The sequence below is a fragment of the Gasterosteus aculeatus genome, chromosome Y (genome assembly GCF_964276395.1).
Source record: "Gasterosteus aculeatus chromosome Y, fGasAcu3.hap1.1, whole genome shotgun sequence".
Lineage (NCBI taxonomy): Eukaryota > Metazoa > Chordata > Actinopteri > Perciformes > Gasterosteidae > Gasterosteus > Gasterosteus aculeatus.
Window position 1 is genome coordinate 17983724 of NC_135709.1, and position 8460 is coordinate 17992183.

At 45.4% G+C, this 8460-nt stretch overlaps 1 protein-coding gene and 2 long non-coding RNA genes across 4 annotated transcripts in view; 2 read left to right on the forward strand and 1 right to left on the reverse strand.

The window, feature by feature from the left end:
* LOC120812437 (serine/threonine-protein kinase WNK1-like) overlaps positions 1-438 on the reverse strand; it is a 51286-nt gene extending 50848 nt beyond the window's left edge. For both annotated transcript variants that reach the window (XM_040168376.2, XM_040168374.2), the window contains exon 1: positions 223-438. The gene's annotated coding sequence lies outside the window, so the exon portion shown is untranslated. The remainder of the gene's footprint in view (positions 1-222) is intronic.
* Positions 439-958: 520 nt separating this feature from the next.
* LOC144391106 (uncharacterized) lies at positions 959-2596 on the forward strand. Its single transcript, XR_013454987.1, has 2 exons — positions 959-1347; positions 1948-2596. It is a non-coding gene; the product is annotated as an uncharacterized LOC144391106 (long non-coding RNA).
* A 423-nt stretch (positions 2597-3019) lies between these two features.
* LOC144390733 (uncharacterized) lies at positions 3020-8259 on the forward strand. Its single transcript, XR_013454577.1, has 2 exons — positions 3020-7046; positions 7131-8259. It is a non-coding gene; the product is annotated as an uncharacterized LOC144390733 (long non-coding RNA).
* Positions 8260-8460: the final 201 nt, after the last annotated feature.

Here is an 8460-nt window from a genome sequence, read left to right on the forward strand (position 1 = left end):
TAAGAAGATGGACCCACCTCCCGGCTGCCTCCATTCAATGTAGCGTTACCCGACACGTTAACGCCGAACCAGCCCTTCGGCCGTTGTTGTTGTTGGGCCCGTTCCAAACGCACTCGCATTAGCTGGTTCAAACGGGGTGCTGTTCGAGGCCGCGCGGTCACGCATTCTGTGTGGAATGTGTACCTGTTTCCTGGCTACGCTGGGTGGCAGACAGCGACCTACCTCAATATCGTATCCACAACACACACAAAAAAAGAAGGTCATCGGCGTTGAAATCGTGGTCACAACGTTAATCCACCTTCGCGCGTGTAGCGGAGAATGCGCGCACGCCGCCCTTCGACGTCAGGCGGATACATGAACCATTAGTGACGTTAAAAGTTGCGATTTCTGTGCCCACTCTCAAGCGGCGCAGTTGCTACATATTGACGAAGAAACGGGTTTTTCCAAAGGCGCCTGCGCCAGTAAATAATGACATCATAACAAAACACAACCTTCATGCTGTCGGTTTGAATCTAATTTCCCTGTGACGATGGCGCGATGTATGCACACAATCAAAAGCCACGTGGAATCAAATCACGAGCCATTTGTAGATCGGATGAAAAATCACCAACTCTAAATGTTGTGCAGTGTGAATTTATTTAAATCCATTTGGTATGTGTTCATCTTTTATTTTATTGCAACCGACATATCTTCAGTTGGAATAAAACTAGCCAGCACAAAACATTTAACAAAATAGATAATCAGTTGCAAATGGCTTTTTGTGAATAGGGCGAATGGCTTCCACCAAAATAATACATACAATTAATTTTTCATCTAATTGAAATATCCCAGTGAGCACAAGACGTAATTTCAACGTTGAAATATGGTTGAAATCGGGTTGAAATGAGGTCTGAACGTCGAAGACCTCATTTCAACGTCTTTTCAACCGGCTAAAAATGGGATAAAACATCAACGTGCCAGAAAACATCAATTTGTTGATAAATGTGTCATGATGTAACGTAAGGTTGAAAGATAGACGATATTAACGTTAAGATTTTCATAATAATTAATGAACTGGTCGGCGAAATTTGGTCTACGCGAAGACGTAATTTCAACGTATTTAATATTTCACTTAAAACGTCATAAATATGAAACTACGGACTGCGTGCTGTTAATAAGATGCGTTTAAGACATAATAATGCGGGCAGGTTCAAACATTACTTGTAAACACGTGACTCCGCTCACATCTGTAACGCGCATGCGCGAGTTCTTAGACGCCTGCAGAGCTCCGAGCGGACGAGGCGAAGTTACGGCAGCAGAGCGACATGAACGGGCTGATAGAACCACGACTACCGGCTCCACTACTCTGTAAGTACGGGAGTGTTTGGATGAAGCACACATGGAACTATAACCGGGTGTTTTACTTGTGCTGCCCACCCGATACAGGAAAGACGGCCCTTTTTGTTAAGCTAGTTAGCGTTAGCGCAGGTAGTTTGCTAGTTAGCATGCTAGCTTGGAGCATGCTAGCGTGCAGCATGATGACCTGGACCAAAAGTAAACATCCCAGAATATTTTTCGTGTATTTGGTGTTACTAATGCGTTAGGTTGTTGCTGTACCCATAAATGTTATTGCATTTCACATTGAAGATACGTTTTTAAAGCAATGGGGGCTAAATACAGATTGCAAGGGTGAAGGGCTGAATTCAACAAGTTGTGCTCTGTAAACAAGAGGGCCAACACATTATAAGTTACTGCTGCTTAAAGCATGATACTGTGTAATATACCTGGACATGTTACTCCAGAAATACCATAAGTTGCAGATTGATTGTTATCTTGTTGATAATGTAATAAGTAAACCATCTATAAATGAGTGTTCTAACACACCTGCTGCTGTTATTATTATTAGTTTATTACTGTCATCATAAACCCAAATGACCAACTTTGCCTTTGTGCTTTCCCACCTCACAGGTTTCTGCGGGTGGCTGTTGCATCTGATGGAGGTTACGTCTGATGATGGTTGTCCCTGCACTGGTCCTGCATTACCCCTGGCTTAGTAATCCACAATATTAGAATCATTTCTGTCGTAGGAATTGGATGTACTGTACATCTTTAAATTGTTCATACTCTACACACCTACTGCCTTGCTGTTTTCTCCTCAGGTTTGTCCCGGTTGAAGGTTTTTTACATTTTGGGGGTTTTGGGACAGGATGTTGCATGTTTACAGATTGCAAAGCTGAACAAAATAAAATGATTTGAATTGAATAAACACGTTGACCAGAGAAATCTGCAATTGAGGGCTGTTCTCTGCACTCTGACTCCCTTTACACAAAGAATCCTCAAGTGAGGATGAGGGAGATGCAGCTGATTTCAGGTATACTATCCCAACTCAAGTGACTCACAGCCACATCTTGTTACAGAATCTAAAAATGAAGTTCAAATGATTCAGAAAAATGGTCTACAAACACAGAATTGTTGTTGTTGAACACAGAAATGTTGTTTCTGCACTTTTAAATCCATAGTTAATTTCCCTGAAATATATATTTTATTTTTGTATTTTTAATTAGGAAAAGTGTTATATGTATAGTGTTATATTTATAATAAATGCAAATTAATAAAATAATGTGTTTGTCCTTGTTAAGGGCTGTTAACATGACAACTGTGACTAAGTATGTAACTTGTAAGTTTCCAGCGAGCAATTTATCCGTTGAAACAACGTTTAAAAGACGTCTATGGCCGGACGTTGAAAAGACGTTGCAAATTGGTTCAAAAGTGAAAGTTGTTTCAACGTCTATTCATAGACGTTGAAAAGACGTTTACGTTTAGACCACATTTCAACCAGCGAGCATTTCAACGTTGAAAAGACGTTTCTTTCCTCTAAAATAATGATATAGCACACAAGAGAGGACGAATTCGTCCTCTCTTGTGTGCTATATCATTATTTTAGAGGTTTAAAAAGAAACTACGTCCACATTTGTAAGTTTACCACCGATATGATAAATCACGTTGAAAACGGGTCTATACGCTAACGTCTTTTCAACGTCTACGAATAGACGTTGAAACAACTTTCACTTTTAAACCATTTTGCAACGTCTTTTCAACGTCGGGCATAGACGTCTTTTAAACGTCTTTTCAACGTTGAAATGCTCACTGGGGAGGTCCGTATGGTTTTTGTTTTAGATAAAAAGTAAAGCTGTAGACAAAAACAACCAAGAACGGTGTAATTTGGAAAACCACCTCCATACGAGGGTAGAAAAAAAAAGGTGAGTGATTCTCAACCAACAAGCCTGCTGCTGCAGAGCCTTTTTTAAGCTCTCCAAGCTATTACTACAATTTTGATTTAAAAATAGTATAATTGTAGACATGCATTGAAGAAAGAAAAAGAAGATTTAAAGTCTTTACAGCCACAACGGCTAGAATAAGCGCAATAAATCTCTGTTGAAGCAGTGAGGGTTTTATGGGAGTAAAAAGGTCACAGCAGTGAGAAGATGTGTGGGAGCAACGGTGGAGGCCAATAAGGCTGGACGAAGGTTTTATACCTCCTCACTTTAAGAAGCACACACACATACTGTTGAATTTGAAGTTAATCCTGAGTGCCATCATTTAGTGATATAATTAGGTTTATGCATCTTTCTTGAATACCATGATATATAAAGAATAAAGAGGATGAATGGTCCTTTTGCTTTTCAGTTTAGAAGAATAAGCTCATCATTACTGGGCTGTCAAAGGTCGGCCAAAAACTTTTACATGAACAAGCGGGTTGTAGAGGGGATTTTATGAAATCAACTAACAGGTTGATAAGACATTGCAACTTTTAGTTTCGCTGAACTACTTTCTTTTTAAGTGTAACACTTGAATCAAGGATTTACAATATGATGAAAAATTATTTGAACAAATAGAAATAAACATGAAAACAAATTGAGCAGCAAGAAATACATTTGTTTCAGGGAAAAACACAGCGCACCTATGTGGACGAATGTAAGGAAACATGGGTGAAACACACAGGTCATCACCCAGGCACTGCGGGAGTGCAAGGGGAATGGTTTAGACAGGCGGTACTGGAGGGCGTACCAGAGAGTGTGAAAGCTAAAATGATGACTAACCCAGACCTGCCAGGTAGTGACTTTGCTGTGAGGGAGAGACATTTGCTACACCATTTACAAGACGCGATAGAAGAAGCGGCAGGGGAAGATAAACAGTTAAAGGAGCTGCAGGCTCAACCGCTGAAGCTCCAGCTCACCAAAGTAAGACAGGAAGTGAGTGACAAGAAGCAGAAAGGGAAAGACAAGTAATAGATGGTTGCACAGGCTGCCCCAGCTGGAGGTAACGCCCCTGATTTGTATCCACTCCCACCATGGGAGGAGACGTCGTATGGGACAGCCCAAGGGGGTGGTTACAGGGGAGGCTATGGAGGTAACCGCTGGGGAGGAGCGTGTTGAGGAGGTCCATACGCAGGGGGAGGAGGAAGAGGCGGACGCAGATGGGGAAGAGGTTGTTTCCACTGTGGTATGGAGGGGCACCAGGTTAAGGAGTGTCCTGGTAAAGGAAGACAGGGGAGGGGTAGAGGTGTCCCACCCCAAGAGGCATGGGCTCCCAACGCACATGCTGCACCGCCCCCTGGAGGACAGTACCCCACACCGGAGGACTGGGGCTATGAGGCAGATGCCTCTCAGTGACACACCCCCGAGAGAGACCTGGACAGCAGGGCAGACCCCATGCTGTCACTCACGGTACTACAACAACAATTGCCGTTTCTCGTTGACACTGGGGCCACATCCTCCACCATACAGGCAGCGGGCTCGTCTGCTATGTCCAGAGATACCGTCAGCGTTGTGGGGTTCTCCGGGGTGTCACAGAAACTGCCTCTAACAGTCCTCCTACTGGTGAAAGTGGGAAATCGGACAGTGACTCATTTTTGTTGTTTCGTCTCAAGTTCCAGTGAATCTTATGGGAAGGGATCTTCTCATTAAGACGGGGGCTTCGATCTTGTGCAGCCCGGACGGACTAAGCGTCACCATGATGGATGGAACGGTTCTGCATTGCAATGACAATGGACAAACGAGTGGTCAGTGGGTGGTGCAGCCACTGCAGCAACAACAACAATATGCAGACATTTATTGGGGCCTCTTGAAGCCTGAGTGTTCCAGGGGTTATGACTCTTTACCAAGTGGAAGCCTTGGATAACTCTTCTTGATCCGTATGTTCCTTCTACAGATCCTCCTCATGTAACATTGTTTTATGATAGACAAGGGGATGAGTGCTATTGTGACGAATTCATGGAACGTTTAGGAAACACGGAATGGGAGGGGACGTTCCAAAACCTCTATGTGGGCCCGGAAGGGGTAACCTCAGCTGTCATCCTCTCCTCCGATCAATCGAAATGGTATTTGATGAATCAAGATGCAGCACCGCATGTGTCGTTGGCTCTGCATCCCAAACATCAGGCTAAAGACTTAGGTCTAATGACGAAACGGCCGATGCTGCTAGACGACTGGGTATGCACTCAACTGCCTGATGTTTGTTTTTCTCCCTCCCCTTGAAAGTACAGAATTACAGGGAAAGCAACTACCTCTGTCATTTTAACACACGAACAGGTGTCCAGAGACCACAGACGCAAAAAGACCGACCATCCCTGCACAGCAACCCTTCTTGAGAAACTTCCAGACTACCTCTGGTCAGAAGGTCTGACTGACGTAGGTTTTTGTAATGCATGTAAACCAGTGACGTTTGAAGTTCATGACGGTCCTCCCAAACCCCAATACCCTCACAAGCCGGCCGCAGCAGAAGGGATCAAAGAAACTATCAAGGGCCTCATTAAATCAGGTGTATTGGAGCCCTCACAGTCCGCCTGGAACACGGAACAGACAGCTACGTTATACTCGGCTACCATAAGGGTTCGCGCTTTCGCCAGGTATCTTTAACCAAGTGTTGAAACAAGCGTTAACAGGGTGCTCACTGCCAGAGGGCATGACATTGATCCAAAATGTGGACGACATCCTCCTCGCATCCACTTCAGCGGAATCCTGTTTGGAGGCAACAGACATCGTCCTACGCCGGTTGGCCGAAACAGGTTTTAAGGTCAGTAAGTCTAAGTTGCAGGTCGCCAGAAGACAGGTTTCATTTTTAGGTAGAATACTGTCGGGAAGCGGCTCAGGGCTCAGTATTCTCCATCATCCACGTCCACAAAACGTAAAAGAAATGCTTTCGTTTTTGGGCCTCACAGGGTTCAGTAGACAATTCATTCCGCGCTATTCAAATCTCACTCAAGTTCTGCGTGCAAAGGTGAACGAGAAAGGGATGCGAAATCTCACTGCTAATCTCGAATGGGACCGAGGGGCGGTGGAGGCGTTTATCAAGCTAAAAACGGAACTGGCACAGGCCGCGGACCTCCCAGTACCTGATTACAGCGCACCGTTTTACCTGGATGTTTCCGAAACAACAGGGGTTGTTAATGGGGTTTTGTTTCAGAAAAAGGGGGGTGGTAAAAGGAAGGTGCTTCTGTATAACAGTGTCATGTTGGATAACATGGAAAAACAACATCATGAATGCACACAACACGCAGCAGGGGTCGCAAAGCTTGTAATGAAAATAGCACACCACTGATTGGCAATTGTTCAGTGATGGCAGCTGCTTTAGACAATCCACAGATGGGGTTGCAGTCGGGATACGTGGTAGTCAGAAGCCATGGGGCAGTGACAGAGATTCTGGAAGCAGAAAGGATTCAGGGAAGTCAGTCAGCTCAAAGAGCTGAGGTACTCGCATTGATAAGAGCATTACAGCTGGCAGAAGGGAAGGCAGTAAACATCTATACTGACTCGGCGTATGCAGTAGGAGCAGCTCATGTTGAGCTGGGACAGTGGTTAAGAGCAGGTTTTCTGACGGCTGGAGGAAAACCGATTGAACAGGAACAAGAAAATAAAGATTTGGCGGCAGCCTTGGCTCTACCGAGCACCGTGGCTATTATTAAGTGCAAAGGACACGAGAACTCCAACAGTATGGTGGCCAAAGGAAACCAGGCAGCGGACCAAGCTGCAAAACAGGCTGCAGGTTACCAAAGTGGGCTTCAAATGGTAAGTGCAGAAGATGAGGGACAGTCGGGGCCACAACTTAATGAGGAACGAATTAAGGAAGCCCAAAGGGGGGTGTCTCCTCAGGAGAAAACGGTGTGGAAGCAAAGAGGGGCTACAGAGGTTGGAGGCCTCTGGAGGTCCCCTGATGGTCGCCCAGTAATGCCGCCGGGCATCAGAAACCAGTGTTTACAGGAGGCACATGGGATGGCTCATGTGGAGCTGAAACACGCGTTTGGTACAGTATATCATCCACAATCTCAAGGCAAAGTAGAACACATGAACCAAAACTTGAAACAAAAATTGGCTAAAATCTGTGCACAGACAAATTTAACCTGGGTTCAAGCGCTCCCATTCGCATTGATGGCCAATAGAAGCTCAGTAAATCAAGGTACAGGTTTCAACCCGTATGAACTGACCAACGGGAGACAGTTCCCTGGATCCAGTGCTGGCCAGAAGCTTAGACCCAACCCGGAAGCTCCACCAGGTGAGTATGCATGTCATATAACGATCTACGAGCTCTTGTTTCAGATTTTGCGGACCAGGTGCGAGACAAAACAGGGGATCAGAACGCCCACAACCCCCAGACGGAAGCCTGGGTCCTCCTGAGGGTCATTAAGAGAAAGTGGTCGGAGTCGCGGTGGACAGGACCATACCAGGTGGAGGAGAGAACCTCACATGCAGCGAGGCTGAGAGGGAAAGGTGATACCTGGTACCACTGGAGCCAGTGCGCCACCGCAAAGGAACCAGCTCGCACTCTCCAGGACGTCCCGAAGGATCAGGAGCAAGAGGCGGCAACGGGCACCGGAGGGTCCCCAAACGCACTCTCAACGGGCAGTTGACCGACAGACACCCAGAGCATGGTGATCTGTGTCGACTGTCTACAACCAAGAAGACCAAGAATAAGTGTATAACTATCCTCTCCTCTGTTCTATCTTTCTCAATTCTCCGCATTAGTTTAGCAAAACAAAACAAGAACAAGACACAATCCCGTTATCGGCCTGGAAAGGAGGCAAGATGAGGTGGCTGATCCGGCAGACGTTCTCCAAAAACTCAGCGTTTTCACTGCTCGGAGACGTCATTACGCCGAGCGCTGAGATACGTGCTGGTGTGTTGGACCTCCTGCCTATAGGCAATAGTTAGAGCCAGATATCTGTGGAGAATTGCTCATGTAATCTTTTTCTCTTCTAAATAAATGTTAACGTTTCAACTTTAACTGATCAATGTGCTGCGATTCTTCTCATCAACCAACTCGGGGGGATTGGAGATCCTGACAGTGTGAAGATATTGGAGATGTTCTACCAGTCTATTGTTGACAGTCCACCGTACTTCCCTCTTGCTAAGGAAGCAACATTGAAGCCGGAGACACCAAACAGATTTCACAAACTGTCCCTCTGGTTGGATGTTAAACTGCATT